Here is a 15493-nt window from a genome sequence, read left to right on the forward strand (position 1 = left end):
GCGTGGCCACGGCTCTCCCGCGAGGCCCGCGTGGGAGGAGCTCTCCGCGGTTCTCGCGGAAACCCCGTGGCGCCCGCTCAGCTGCGCTTCCATCTCTCAGAGCACCTCATTAGGTGTCCACAGAACTACGGGGGCAGTTTTATTGCACTTTATGTACAAGAAAACAGCTCTCAGAAGTTAGGTGACACATACAAGAATCAAACAGCTAATTGTGTTGGCCAGGACTTAAACCCAAGTCATATTATCCCCAGTCTCATTTTCTTTCTACCGTATTACAGCTATTGTGGCACATTTAGGAAGCCCATCAAAGGTGGCAGGTAATTTAAAAACATGATCTTGATCCTCAAAGCAATCCTGAAGTTTAATTTTAGAATGCCTGACTTTTTCAGCTGCAAACTGTAGCTGCAATAAATCAGATGATTTACTGATGCAATTAGTGTGGTCAGAGACTAGGCTGGTGCCTCTTGGATTGCAAAGTCCACAGCGGGCTGCGCTTCTGCGGCAAGTGTTCCCTGGAGAATCAGGATCTCATAAAACAGGAGATTGTAGAGCCCCAGGAGCAAGTCCAGAATTCCTTAATTAAACTTATGTTGTGAACAGGGGCATACACATTTAGGGGGTGGCAGAAATTTATAGGAACATATAAAATATGTATGTAATAATTACTATTTTGACATTAACAAGTTGACACTTTGTCTATTACTTCATATGCACCATAAAATTTCATTAAAACATTAAGTAATCGATATTTAATAAGTAATCAAATGTATTATTCTTAGTATAACTCCAGAAATTTTTTCAGTAAAAGGGACACTTTCAGTAAAAAAAGGATAAAATGGAGGTATAGAATAGGGGATACATTCAATAATATTTTAATAACTATGTATGGCACCAGGTGGGTACTAGACTGAACGCAGTGATCATTTTGCAAGTTACATAAATGCCTAACCATTATATTGTACAGCTGAAATTACTATATTATACAACAAATGTAATTAACAAATAAAATACAGAGGAGAAATAGCAAAAAAAAAAAAATTAGCCATGAACGCATTTTGTTATGTTAACTTTAACTCCATAGCGCATTGATTAAAACAGTATTTCTAAAAAGTGAAAAAAGAGCAGAAAATGAAAAGAAAGAACTCCCCTCACACACAGGAAGAAAGAAAGAAAGAAAGAGAAAGAAAGGAAAGGAAAGAAAAGAAAAGAAAGAAAATGTAACTAAGGCTAAAATCCTTTTTGGCCACTAGACCGGGCTATTGTTCTCTACTAACACTGGGGACCTGAGTTTATGGTGTTTTGTTTTTTCTCCAAACTACTTGAATTATTCCATTTGAGCTTTCATACATATGTATGTTTACATGCATGTATTATTATCTATTTGTGAACCATATGGTTCACAACCAAATTAGTGAGTGTGTATGAAAACACCCTCCACTTTCCAACTGAGGAACTGTCTATATTACACAAAGCAAGGTGGAAAAACAGCTCATTATACTATTAAACTGGCTTTTGAAATTTTGTATTGTTGAATCCTTTATTAGTTCCTTCACTAGGCAGTCCTTTTCTGTTCCCCTAAACCTTCACTGAGTAAATTTTTAACTAAATATTCATCTCAAACGAATCATTCACAAACCCACAGGCAAGGCCAAGAGCCAGTTAGGAAGGATTTCAAGAGTCCGAGCGGAAAGGCAAAGGGGACTTGTGGAGGCTTCGAGGAGGAGAGAGACATGCTCAGGACTGGGTTTCAGGACACCACCTGCGATGGAATGTCAATGAGAGGAGATCGGTGGGGTGGCCTCTTGTGGGGCTATTTTGATAGTCTAAGCAAAAGGCAGGCAGTGCCAGTAACAGTGTGTCAGTTGATGGATAGGTAGTAAATATTGTTGTGTAAATGTTACTCAGAGTGCTAGCGCTTCCTAAACTGTGTCCAAGGAAGAGCATTCACCTTAATCTCTAACATAGCCAACTCATACTTTCCCCAGAGTGTTTTCATATGCATTAAATCGAAACAAGCAGAAAGCTCGTTTATTTCTGTTTGTGATATGACTCAACTTTAACGCTGAGTTCAGAATTCCCAAATTTTTTTCCCCTTGAGAATAAAAACGGCATTCAAACAACAAAAAAATATTTTAAATAAAGGCAGATGGTAAAATCGCTGCTCCTCTCCAACTTTGTGATAACCTGGTTCTTGTTTGTGGAGTGTGTGTGAAGAAAGAAACCCTTTCCCCTTTGGTTTTTCTGAGAGAGTAGAATTCTGGAAATGCAACAAGCTGTGTTAAGACTGTTGAAAGCCTTTGTGTCTGGGGAGCTGGCGTATTGTAGCATGCAGACTTGGCTTGTCAGGTGCCTCCGCGACAGTGAAAGGTAACACTAGCATGACAAAAGTGACATTTGTTGACACGGGGAGTGCCTCTGGGACCAAGGTGTCTATTGCAGACTCACCACACAATTCCTGTCCCGTGTGATGTGCTTCCAACATCAATGGTTCCAGAAAACTAGGCAGGGCTTTAGTGCAATTTTTCCTGAAGTCCTAATTAACCACAAAATTAATGAGAACTATTGAAAAAATGTTTCAGCACTGTTAACCTACAGCAATTACCATGACAAGTGTGATTGTAAAATGTTTTCTTTTTATTTAACAGGAATAAGCAATTTATATGTTGTCCTATTAAAATGGTGTTATTCCCCAAATACAATCTGTAAACTTTGCATGCTTGTTTTTCCACTCCGTATGTAGTCATTTTTCTCAAATGTCGTCTGTTTCTTTATTTTATAAAGCTCTTAGTTGCATCCCTGAGCCCAGCGCTTTTAGGGAGAGCCCCCTGAATGGGATGGATCAAGCTGAAAATCAGGAATATCGCTGCCCCAGGAGGAAGGTCCGGAAAAGGGAAGCCCGCACGGGACGGCCACTGGGTGGCGCTCACACTTCCTGGAGCATCCTTTCCTTCGCGCACCGAGGTTTTAAGTCTTTTTTGCTTTTTTCCCCCTCTTCCTTCTAGCTGTGCGGTGTCAGGCCCATTACCTTCTTACCGTGCTGTCCTGTAAAACAAAAGCAGGCCCGCCCGGACAAGCTGAGAGGACTTCATGACGTTCGTTCAGAAGGATGTCGTTACAACATGACTTTTTCTGTTGAGTCAGTGGTAACTGATGTTCTCACATTGATGACGAAGGATGTGCCCCCACCGCCTGGCATGACTCTAAAAAGTGGCCAGAAAGACTCCCCCCCGCCCCCCGCCTCGTCCTTCCAGCCTGTGGAAAGGACAGCAGGAGGGGATGAGGTCGCAGTGGACACGGGATGTCACAATAGGTTCAGACGTGCAGCCGAGTGAGTCGGTATTTTCTTGAGCGAGGGTCGAATCGCGGTGGTGCGTACCTGTACCCGCTGCAATCCGGTCCGCCCACTGTAACGGAGCCCTGAAGCGGCCAGGGTGCCTTTGCAGGCCGCTGCTGGGGGCTAGGGGAGCCCTCGCCGAGACACGGGAGCGGGGACCGATGCCAATTCCCACGCGCCAAGCCCGAGGCCGTGCGGAGGCCAGTGCCCCGGGCGCCCGAGACGGGGAGGTCTGTGCAGGCGCGGACCTGTGTTCCTTGGCATTTGGAAGGTGAGAGTCGGGCGCCAAACTTGCCTACGAGAGTGGCAATGAAGAGGCTAACTGGAGTTTTTGACAAAGAGCGAAAGGGAGCCAGTTTTCAGAAGACAAATGGTTGTTACCTCAAGGGGAAAAAGCACTTGCAGGTGCGGATGGCTTCGAGGCTTGCCTTTCTATCATCTGCCGCGCGGTCGGGGCGGATAGTTCAGGAAGAGGCTGCTGATTCAATGGTCTGTAAAATTTCATCAGCTTTCTACCTCATATCGATGTTAATATCTTGCCAAGATGATTCACAGAAGAAGACATGCACACGATTTCACGGCTCACATTTCAGTTCCGAACCAAGTGATGAAATGTTAGGAATCTCATCTTATCACTAATGTAATGGTAAATATTGGATAGGAAATGAAAGTTTTAATCTCATTAATTTTTGGAGATCATGATGTATGCAATAAAAGTTGCTTTAATTAATCAAACCGTATTTCAGGAAATGTAAAACACTCTTCATTCCAGCTGCACAAAGATTATAGAGAAGGAAATGCCAGCTAAAGTTCATGTTGGTTATTCACACTTTTTTTTCTTTTTTTTAGCTAAATACCATTTATTTTAAAGTGAAAGATAAGAGAAGCTAACACTTCAAGAATTCCTGGTAGTTTTTATAAACTTTTTTCAAGACTTGTAAAAATCTTACAAGCAACTTCTTATCACCTCCATTTTATAGATAAGAAATCCAAGTCTCGGGGGTTAAGTAGTTTGCCCAAATTAAGCTGGTAACAAATGATTCAGCGCAATGACACAATTTGTTTTGTCCTGACAGGGTGTATGATTTTTTCTCCACCATTAGTATGTACCCCTGAGATTCCAGAGGGTGCACGAGAATAAAGTTATAGTCCCAGATGTAGGGTTAGCTCCACAGCCAAGAGAAAAAGGAGTATAATGGGTGACTCATTGGGACAATAAGGATTTGGGTTGATGACACAGTGAGATGGCACTGATGTGACTTCTGTGCAGAAGACAGCGAAGGGCAAAGAATTTCTCGGAAGAGAACTGGAGCCCAGTCGCGATGGCTCACAGCAGAGCTGCACTGTGACGGTAAACAGCGTAGCCTTGCCGCCTAGTCTCCCATCCCAAGACTTTCCTCGTCGGCGGGCGGCATCCGGTAACACGTGCTAAATCACTGCTTGCTCGCCACTGTCCTATGTAGGCCACGCCATATTTCTCAACAGAAGCACGTGGACCACCATGCGCTGCTCTTCTTTTTAATGGCTGGAGGCCGTAATCTCAGTGCTTGGTGGCGTGACGCAATGTGTCTTGGTCATCTGTCATGACCTCACACACGGTTTGCTATCTACCCTCCCACAATGCCTTGTATGTCAGAACCATCTTCTAAGTCCCTCTTGTCCCTGAAAAGTGTATTTCAGGTTGTTATTTTTTCCTCAGATGTACGGTGCTATTCATCACTTCCCTGAGTAGAATCTTTGTAGTTTTTCCTTACTTACTCCTCAGTTCTCCCGCTTCTTGGCACCAAGTAATTGAATTGCATAATAGTCAGTAATTGAACTCTGCGTGTCTGAAAGTAATGGATCAGGGACATTACTTTAATGCCTTCTATTCTGATATAAATTCTAGTAATTGGTGACTGAAGTTTGAGGTTAGAAATTTGGATGAAGCCCCTACCATGGACACAGTGCCCAAACGGGGCCATTCCTGAGTGAGGCACTCTCCCTGGCCTCCGGACTGACGTTCTAGTCCAGCTTTTTCCTTTCACTACACATGTACTGACTCACCAACCTGTGCAAGAAGCTTAGCGTTCAGAATTCAAGAACAAGCTAATAGTCAACTATAGAAAACAGGGTCGATGAAAAAAACACTTAATTCAACAAATGGTCCTGGAATAAGCTGTACAAAGAGCGACGCCTGGTTCTGTGAAACATACAGCACCCGTGCGGTGGCAAGGTTTGCCTGGCACGTTCCAGAAAGGCTTTGCTGAGACACCGATAGCGACCTGATGTTTGGAGAAAGCGCAGGAGCTGGCCAGGGGCGGGGGCCACAATACAGCCTCAGGCACAGCAGGCGGCAGGGTCCGCCGGGGAGGTGTCCGCAGAAGGCAGAGGGGTTCCTGGGAGAGCGCAAAGGGGTGTGGATGGAACTGAACAAAGTCTAGAGAGCGAGAGGGTCGCTGGGCTTTCGTCACAGAACTAAAAAGAAATACGATTGTATCAAACTACTACTCTTACATGGGAGTACACAGAGTAACGCTAATATTTATATCCTTTACATAGATTAATTTACATAATCCTCACAAAAATGCCATGAGAAAAGTCCTAACATAGGCAATTTCACAGATGGTTTTATAGGCACAGAGAGTGAAGTCGAGAGCCCGATGTCTGACTGCTGACGACGGCTCAGGTGCAGCTGGCACTTGGTCGAGTTACGACGCACATCCAGGTGGCCCGTTTTCAGGATCCCTGCCCTTTATCCCTGCCCTGCAGGCCCTGTGTAGCTAGCTTGCAGCCTGGACACCTTCCTGCCTTCCTCTTTTCATAAACAATTAGAAATCTGCTCTGTCAAACCACTGACTAAGTCCTCTGGCCACGCTCACTAACATGTGACACCCGGTTTTCTAGTTGTCACAGAAATGAGCCAAAGATAGTATCTGTATATTGGCTCTATGTTTGCTTCTCATGGCTGGCTGGGACCCCCGAATTCAAAAGTATAAATATATCATGATACTTCCCTGCACACGCCCAAATAATAATTTTGAAGAGGCAAAGGACAATAGGAAAATATAATAGGCTTGATGTTAGAGGTTACTCCATTCAAATCTTGGCCCAACTCCTTGAGGCACATGTCTCGGGGACCTTCGTACTAATGAGTAATAGGGACCAACACTCTTCCCACAGGGCAGTTGTTGGCATGTTAGCAGCAGAGCCTGTGGCACCTGTCAGAGGCCATCGGCACACGCTCGGTGCTCAGTACCAGTTGGCTTTCTCAGGATTTTTGTGAGCACTGAAGGAGAACGTCTGCACTTCTTTCCTGTTCATGTCCTTAAAACTCGGATGTTACTGGGTGGAAGTTCTGTAAATTGTCACCAGAATTAAACCTTGCATCAAGGATTGAAATAACCAGCAGAAAAAAAAAAATCCAAAAATAGTATAGGAAGAGCCACAACCAGAACAGAGAAGGAAAGAAGCAAAAAATGTTCATTCTTCCAGAGTGAAGACGATTCATTTACAAAACTACATTTACTTCTTCATGTTGGCCCATCAGAATGCTAGACACTAGATTTTCATGGAAAACATGCTTGTCATTATAATGTGTGACTTATTTATGTATCTATATATTTATTTACTTGAAGTACCAAGCTTTAATATCAAAAAGAATAATATAAATAAAAATTGTGCTGTTAGAATCCAAAGACTAAAAGATTATGTTCTAAATTCAAGTAACAAATTAGAGCTACAAGTAAACAGCCACGGTGAAAAATTCAGTGTTGTTGGATTAGATGATCCTATATTGGTACCTTCAAATAAATTAGCCAATTCCATGGCTAGTCTGTGGGTGAGAGAGAGAGAAAATATAGGAGATCTTAGCAGGAGATAATAAGATTTTTAATTGCCTTATTTCTATGTCTCTGCTAAAGATGATGGGTCTTTTAATGTTATTTTTAAAACTGACTTTTGGCTGCTTGTCTATAGGACACTAGCAATTTGTTACGCGATATGGAGAATATAATAAAAACTGCATCCTCAGGGAAAGAAATTCTCACAGGGAAGCCTGAGCAAGCCTGCTGTCTGAATGACATTCACAATGTTTCTGAAATTGAACTGTTCATTTGCAATCTGAGATGTGCAGTTTTGACTAACCACATAGAAAACCATAGAAAATTCTCAGCTACACAAAATGTCTGAATTGAATAAATGTACCGAGTGTAAGAGAAATGGCCCATGCTTGCCTTTGCTGTAATACTCAACAGCATACAAAAAGCAACTGTTCAATTTGGTTAACACAGATTTCATATCATTTATTTGGCTATAAATAAAGTCGAAAACTTGTATGTCATTCTCTCTGCAAAAGATAATATGAAAGCAATCCTAATGTTTTAGAGGATATGTGATATAAAATTAATGAGGCATTTTGGCATGGGGGTCTGCATGATTATAGCTGTTCTATTCCCCAAATTGTCTAAAAATGAGCCTTATTATAAAGGTAATAAAATACATACAATTGCATTAAAGTGTACATGACATTTGGGGACTTAATGGGAAATTTATATTTGCTTGTGGGAACATCATGTTGATATAAAATCCACAAGAATATGTATCAATTTCTGTCATGACTATCATGTGCGTTGTATATTCCGAACATCTAGATCTGGGTATGGACGTGGGTTTCCATTCAGATGTAGACAGAAAGACATTTATTCACTCACAGGTGATACTGGTGTCTCCGACTTTTTAACATGACACTGAGATCCTGCCTCCGAGACCGAAGACAGTGTGGTCCCTGGGGGCAGGGGTGAAGCGAAGGTGTCTCATCAAGTCAGCTAAAGTGCAGTCATTTGTGCCTTTACTGTCTGGTGAACAATAAAGGCATTTTCCTCACCACTCTTTCTGTAGTGTGGCGATTCACCTGGTATAGAAGTTAACCTATTAACATTCTCCCATTTCTCTCTGACTTTTGTCCTCATGACTTAGCACCTGACGCCACGTTCAGAGTGAAATTTCTCTGATAGCTCATTCTTCTAGGCAATGAATCTGAACAAGAAATCATACTGAAACTATGGGGGAAAGAGATGTCGGTATTAATGTAAAACTATTAAGCATGATTTCAGAATCTCCTTCCCTATCAGAAGTGAAAAAAAACCAAAAGGAATTTTTCTGATAAATACAACCATAAGATATGTGTGATTTTCCCCCCACTAATATCTCCTTATGGTTTACATTGCCTGTTATTATAACATCACTTAGAACACCAGTCTGGTTATACTACAAACTAAGAATTACTAGAGTCCACCAGAGATGGGAATTTGAGGACAATGATGAAGTTTTAAAGAGAGTTGAGGGGAGAGAATAACAGGAAGAGCCAAATGAATTATGTGCAAGCACAGCTGGGGTTCAACAATTACTGGTAGAGCCAAGGAACAGAGAGTAGGGCTATGTCATCATTTTCTGCAAAGTGTCTTATAGATGTTAACTTTACAACTTTTAAATCTTATTTTGACAAGCTGATTTCAATGACTTTGTTATCATAACAATTCATAAACATTTAATGATACCTAGTACCAAGATTATAAAACACATCAGTGAATCCAAATGTAGAGACTACATTGTAAAATTAGCTGTTGTTGTTTTTTTAATTGTCTCTGGACCCTGCCTGCAGTTCCCCGCCACCGCCCCCCACCCCGCACTGTTCGGTCCCAGAGGCCTTTGCTTTCCCTCCGGGCTTCCTGCCTGCCTGGAGGCCAGGCCTCCGCAGAGCTGCGGGAACCCGGCCTTTGGCCACGCACTCGGCGCTCTGTGAGCTCAGAGGCCCTCGACCCAGGCCACAGCTCCCCTCCACCGACAGTCTCGCTGGAAAGTCATTCGACAAACGGGTCCCCACAGAGAATACAGCGGGCTGTATCTTACTACGTGGTCGACTGAGGGGAGTTCGCATTTCAACAGAAAGATTGGGATGGCTTCCCCAGAAATATTGAATTTTTAGTTGTCTAAACAATATTTGGAGAAATATTAGAGGTGACTAAAATAGTAAGGAAGACACATGTGTCTACCATGTGCAGTAGGTTATCTGAGAAGGCAGAACTGGCTGTATGTTATTCTATTACAGTAATGCTGAAGATGAACTATAAATCTTCAGAGCGTGCCCTAAGAAAACGCAGTATGTTCTGTAGCCATTCCAAGATAAATCATTAAAATAATAGGGGGATAAAAACACAATACTGGGTATCTTAGTATAGAATTCTGATGGAAAAATCTTAATTAAAAAATCGCCTATGCCAAGTAGAAATTGCTGCTGGGAATTTCCACCCACAGAGAGACTAATTTGTATATTCCACATTCAGGAAAGACCTGATAATGCCTGAGCGTGTCAAAAAAGAAACACTGACTTGTATTCTCTTATCTGCTCCCTCTAATTCTGTTCCACTCGAAGTAATGACAGTGCTTTCGATTAATCACATGTTTAATTGGTCTCCTTGGTGACCTGTTCCATATGTTTACCGTCTATTTAGCAAAATGTCTCCCTGAGTTTAATACAATATTTGAATGCTAATTTTTTTTTACTTTCTTAATTTTTAATAGGCATCTTCTCCTTTTCAAAGATACAGCTGGAACCTCCTTTTATCATTTGCAAAAACTCCTGTCCCTATTTTCCACATTTTTTTTTTCTTTGCAGAATTGTTGGAAAGATTTATCAAATAACAAGTAAGTGTACGATTAACATTCTTAACGTGGGAAGGAGAAGCCGATCATGTGGTGATTTTCATGCATTTGAGACTGTGGTAAGACTGTTGATTTCTAAATAAAATGTCTAAACTCCTTAAAGGTACATTCTACACAATCCAATCCACTTTTGTGTCCGACTTAGCTTCCTGTCAAAACTAACGCGACTTAGTGTCAGACCTCAATTCTACTTCGTTCTGCGAATATTGTGTATACTATTTTTACTGCATTGCAGTTTTTTTGAGTAAAATTAAGTAAAACCCATCTTTAGAAATGTTTTGCCATTAGGGTAGTTCTCATTTCCACGTCCTCTTTCGGATTATCTGGGCGCGTCACAGGTTGTAGACAAAGAGCTGACTGAGATTATGAGTAATTTAAAAACAGCGAGGGCTTAGACAAGGTAAAGGTGAGCAAAGAACCAGCGCTGGTACCATGGTGATCGTTTAGATAAACGTCCGAGCCTCTGTCGCCTGAAAGTAGGGGCAGGCGTTTCGGTTTTACGCAGTGACATCGTGTCGTAGATTCACCGGTTCGAGGTGGAGGCGGATGGCTTGGTTGGCAGGTACGCAGGACGGCGCGCGTATACTACATGAAAATGTTTGTAATGGGAGCTGTGTTTGTACCATCCCGCATACCTTCCAGCCAAGGCACAGAGACCTTCTGGCGGTTTCGGGACTTCTCCTAAAACCCAGACACCGCCAGTCCCTCAGGAATGACGCTTGGGGACCGCCACTGGCACACAGGCATCTCTGAACAGGTGCGGCGCAGCTCTGCGTTTGGAACTTGGCTAAGCCGGACGCGCCTTGCTGCCCCCGCCCCCGCGCCCCGGCCTGGCCTGCGCTCGCACGGCCGGCGGCCAGGCCGGCCCAGCGCGGGGAGGGGGGCTCGGCGCACAGCACCCCCGTTCGGCGGGCGGAGCAGGTGCATCCCCGGGCCGCGCGGCAGCGGTGGGCTGCAGCCCCGACGGGAGCTCACGCCGCGCCGCGGGCACCGCACCCCGTTCTCAGCCCCAGGAGCGGCGGCTTGGCGTTCAGTGCGTGGCCGGGTCCTCACGTCGGGCCTGCGCGTTTCATTTTTAAGAAAGTACCTTCCCGCCTTTGTCACATTTTAGGTAAAAGGATGGATGGAGACAGTTTTATGGGGACGTCCCGGACGGCAGCCCCAGACCCGCGCTGGGCGCGGCCTACGGGGAGGCAGGAACAAGGGCCACCCGGGACGTCCCCGCGTTAAAGCTGCTCAGCACCGCGCGGACTCCCCAGTAGAGGGGCGGCCCCCGCTGCCAGAGCCGCTCGAGCCCCGGCTCTAGGCCCCGTTTCTGGGGTTTTACACGGGAGCTTTCTGCGTCAGGGGAGAGTCTGCCCAGGGGTAGAATCCTGGTTTCCATGATCTAAATTTCCTCTACATAAATCGAATGGCGTTTATGTTGTTATAGTGAGGGTTTTTTCCCTTCTCCTTGAACGCTTTTCTTTTATGCTTTCACCTGAATATGTAGAGAGTGAGTTTTGGGGTGAGAAAAGGGGGAGAGGAGATATAATTTGCCTCAAAGGGACACTCCTTAGCCATAGGAGGGGCAATTAAGAGAGTAAACTCACTTCCAAAATTGTCAAAGGTCTTTGATAACGTTAACGGTGCACGGAAGGCAGGCGTCGTTCGTGAGACGGAAGGCAGACCGGGAAGTGGGGTGGGGGGTGAACGGAACAAAAGCCACCCGTCACGGGACCAGGCGCGTTCTGGGGTTCACGCTACTAGATCGAGAAGCTTATTGTGCCGGAAATAGTGTCAGTAGGTTGGCCGTAATTTGTACAGGATCAAAAATAAGATGCGCATCACGATATTGAGAAGGAATTGTTTTTAGTTTTAATTAGTGTTTTCCTTGGTGTTTCGCTGATGTTTTGCTCTATGATAGTACGCTATGAAAGGATTTTGTGTGCTTTATTTCTGATTAAGTCCTGTAGGAGTGCCCTCCCCTACCTGCTAAATTTAAAAGATGATGGCTTTAATAGAGACTCATATTTATATTTATTTATGTTGTCAGTATACGACTTCTATTGGTACAAAAGATTTTTATGGTTTTATTAGCAGATAGAGCATAGCTTTCTCGTGTGTTCTGACCTCAGTAAGATCTCCTACAAGCTGCCTCATTTACATGACACAGTTTGATTAAAGAAGAAAATTGTATGCCCTTTATTCAGTAAGAAAGATGACATGGTGCGTATCTACCATGCAATGGTGAACCAAATTAAAATTCAGAGAGAGTCCATCAATGTGTAGATAACTCTCATATTTTATGAGCTTTTTAAGAACTAATCTAAGTGTAAGTTATCCCAGAAATATTGCAGATAAAATGTTTAGAAGCATAACAATAACATACAGTAAAACCCTTATACTAAATTATTAAAATACTTAATAAACATTGGATGTTAATTCCAGGCCCAACTCCAAAATTATGGCTTGACACAATTTTCTGACATGTTCCAACAATCCAGTCTTCCACTTTGCATTAAAAATGTGTAAACAATGATAAATGACCTTAAATAATGTGTCTAACAAAAGAAATATCCAAAAGGAAATTCATACTGGGTCCTGCTGTTCCAAACGGTTAACTAACCCATAAATGTAGAGTATTGCTATAAGGTAATAGGCCAGATTGGTTCAAATTCAGACAAATATTACAATGTTATGTAACCCAGCTACAAATATAAAATGCTCAGTGACTAAACTGAATGGTGACTTTGCCATATTGGTTCAACCACTCTCCTGTGTCAATAAAAGCTTTAAAATCACAGATCACAATAGAAAAATATATCTCTCTGCTGTGACTGGTGTGGCTCAGTTGGTTGGGTGTCATCCTGCAAAGTGAAAGGTTGTGGGTTCAAATCCTGCCAGGGCACATGCCTGGTCTGTGGCTTTGGTCTCTGGATGGGGCGTGTACAAGAGGCAGCCGATCAGTGTTCCTTTCTTGCTCCGATGTTTCTCTCTCTCTCTTTCTCCCTCCCTTCCCCTCTCTCTAAAAATAAATACAATCCAAACAGGAAAAGATAGATACATCTCTGAAGCTTATTATTTCTTTAGATTCTTTCACATAATTTAATAACTACTTAAAATACGTTGGATTTTCTAATCCTTGACATTATTTTGGTGGCTACTCAAAAGGGGGGGAAAAAGCAAATTACAAGAATTTATTGATATTTGCATATAACAAAGGTACTATATACATAAGAAATAATCAGGTAAATGAATTTTTATACTTTTCCTTTATTTTCTTATAAATCACATATAGCTAAGTTACTATATGTTGTATACATAAGTGTATACACAATGTCTATGTAAATATAACATTTATCTTAACATTATTGGATATTTAATACTCTAGGCTACAAGGTAGATGCATGGCAGTAGCCCCGATAGACAAGTGACTTGACCCTAGGAACCCTTGACATCAAGACCCTGGTCACCAGTGGGTTCAGGCACGGTCAGACAGACTTCCCCGAGTTTGGGTTTAGCTGCCCTTTACAAGTGTCCCCAACTGTGACATACATTTTATTGACATGTGGACAGAACGATGCACCTCATTCCCTACATTCATGCAAAGTGACCTGTTTATGTGGATTTCAACCGAGGGCTCTAACAAATGATGCACATACTAAACTGAATGAAGTGAAACATGCTATTTTCCCACCCAATTATAGTTCCTAAAGACCTGAAAGAGGAACATCTGCTGGAACCAATTACAGAGCTCCTGTCTGAGCGGGAGCAGCAGGGTGGCTGGCCGGTCACCGGCGCCCACAAGGAGCCCGGGGCTGGCACACTGGCCACGTGGGTGGCCGTGGCGGCCTCCTGAAGGCTGCGCCCAGGCAGCGTGGGAGGCAGCGCCCGTGAAAGCCACAGCTGGCAACTGAGAGCCGGAGCTTTCACGGTGGCGGGGCGCCCCGAGCAGCTGCATTGAGGACCCCCCCCCCGCGCCGGGAACATGGAATAAAACCTGCTGCACAGCCGGGTATTGGCCTTAAATATAGCAAATAAATTAGCACATTTACTGTATCTTAAAAGGTGTTAGCATGAATAAACAGTTTGGTGAGTAAACCTCCTGTTTAACACGTGTACATGGAGCAGAGACGAAAGCCTCACACACAATCCGAGCGGGAAGCAGAGGCAGGCAAACGAGGAGGAGCACCGAGCATGCTTTTTGGTCCCAGGGTAGAAATTACTTGTTTACCTACAATTCAGGCTTCACTTACTATTAAATATTAGCAATGAATATGAACATTTATAATGTCTGGATTATAAACATTAATTATAACCATGAAACTAAGAGGAAATGTAAAGACATCCCTCTATTGTCATTATTGATTTTACACAGCAATGCTGAGAATCTATACTTTTTCTTTTCTTCCATTTCTCCTTCCTTCCTTTTAAAATCACTGGAGAAAAAAAATTATGTCTGATTATTTCCATCTGAATAGTTCACTTCTAGAAATCAGTGTGAACTGATTTTATTGAAACTAATGGACTTACTGCATCAATATTTTCCAGGATCTTTAGCCAAAGAAATGATCACATAAAACAGGGGGTCCCACCCACGGCCCATGGGCCACATGCAGCCCAGGATGGCTATGAATGTGGCCCAACACAAAATCACATATTTACTTAAAACATTATGAGATTTTTTGTGATTACATGTCACAATATTTTTAATGTGTTGCCCAAGACAACTCTTCTTCTTCCAGTGTGGCCCAGAGATGCCAAAAGGTTAAACACCCCTGACATAAAAAGAATCAGAGGGATACATTACCACATGGGCCAGAAACGGCATTGATGAAAATATATTATTGGTTAGGAAACAATCAAATCCTCAGAGTGGACAATCTGAAAGTTCCCGATCACGTATCTTTATAAATGGCTCCAAATCTGACTGGAATTCCTCTTTACGTTTTAGGAATCAGAGTACTCTGACATAATACTAAATTTGCATGACTTCAGGAAATCCTTCCAACTACAACAAAGACTTCGGGAGTGAACCAGATCCCCACGCCAGCGTGTCCCTTCAACTCACTCACCGAGTGGCCCCAGAAACTGTCGCTTTAAGTCAAGCTCTAAATCAAAGGTCCTGCAGCAGGCCCAGGCCACTGTGCGACACGCTGCTCTGACCCTTGGGCCATGCGGACCGGCACGTCTGCGCCGGCCTGGGGGTCAGTGGTGCACAGGCTGCTGGGGCCTTGGGCAGGCCGGTGTTGACGGCTCACTACACGCTGCATTAGGGTTTTGGAGCAAACGCCGGTGAATAACTCTTCTCCTCCTGAGAAATAGCCCTTGGTTGCTACTAGGCTTTAGCTGGGACTGAAAACGGGACCATGATTTGACCTTACACGCTTCTCTCGGTGAGACTGCTGCTTCCTGTCTGACAGTGCAGCTTGGCGTCCACGGGACTGGGAGCCGAGGCGGCGAGGTGAACGGATG

The sequence above is a fragment of the Pteronotus mesoamericanus genome, unplaced genomic scaffold, assembly GCF_021234165.1.
Source record: "Pteronotus mesoamericanus isolate MK-2021 breed Mesoamerican mustached bat unplaced genomic scaffold, CSHL_Meso_final contig_347, whole genome shotgun sequence".
Taxonomy (NCBI): domain Eukaryota; kingdom Metazoa; phylum Chordata; class Mammalia; order Chiroptera; family Mormoopidae; genus Pteronotus; species Pteronotus mesoamericanus.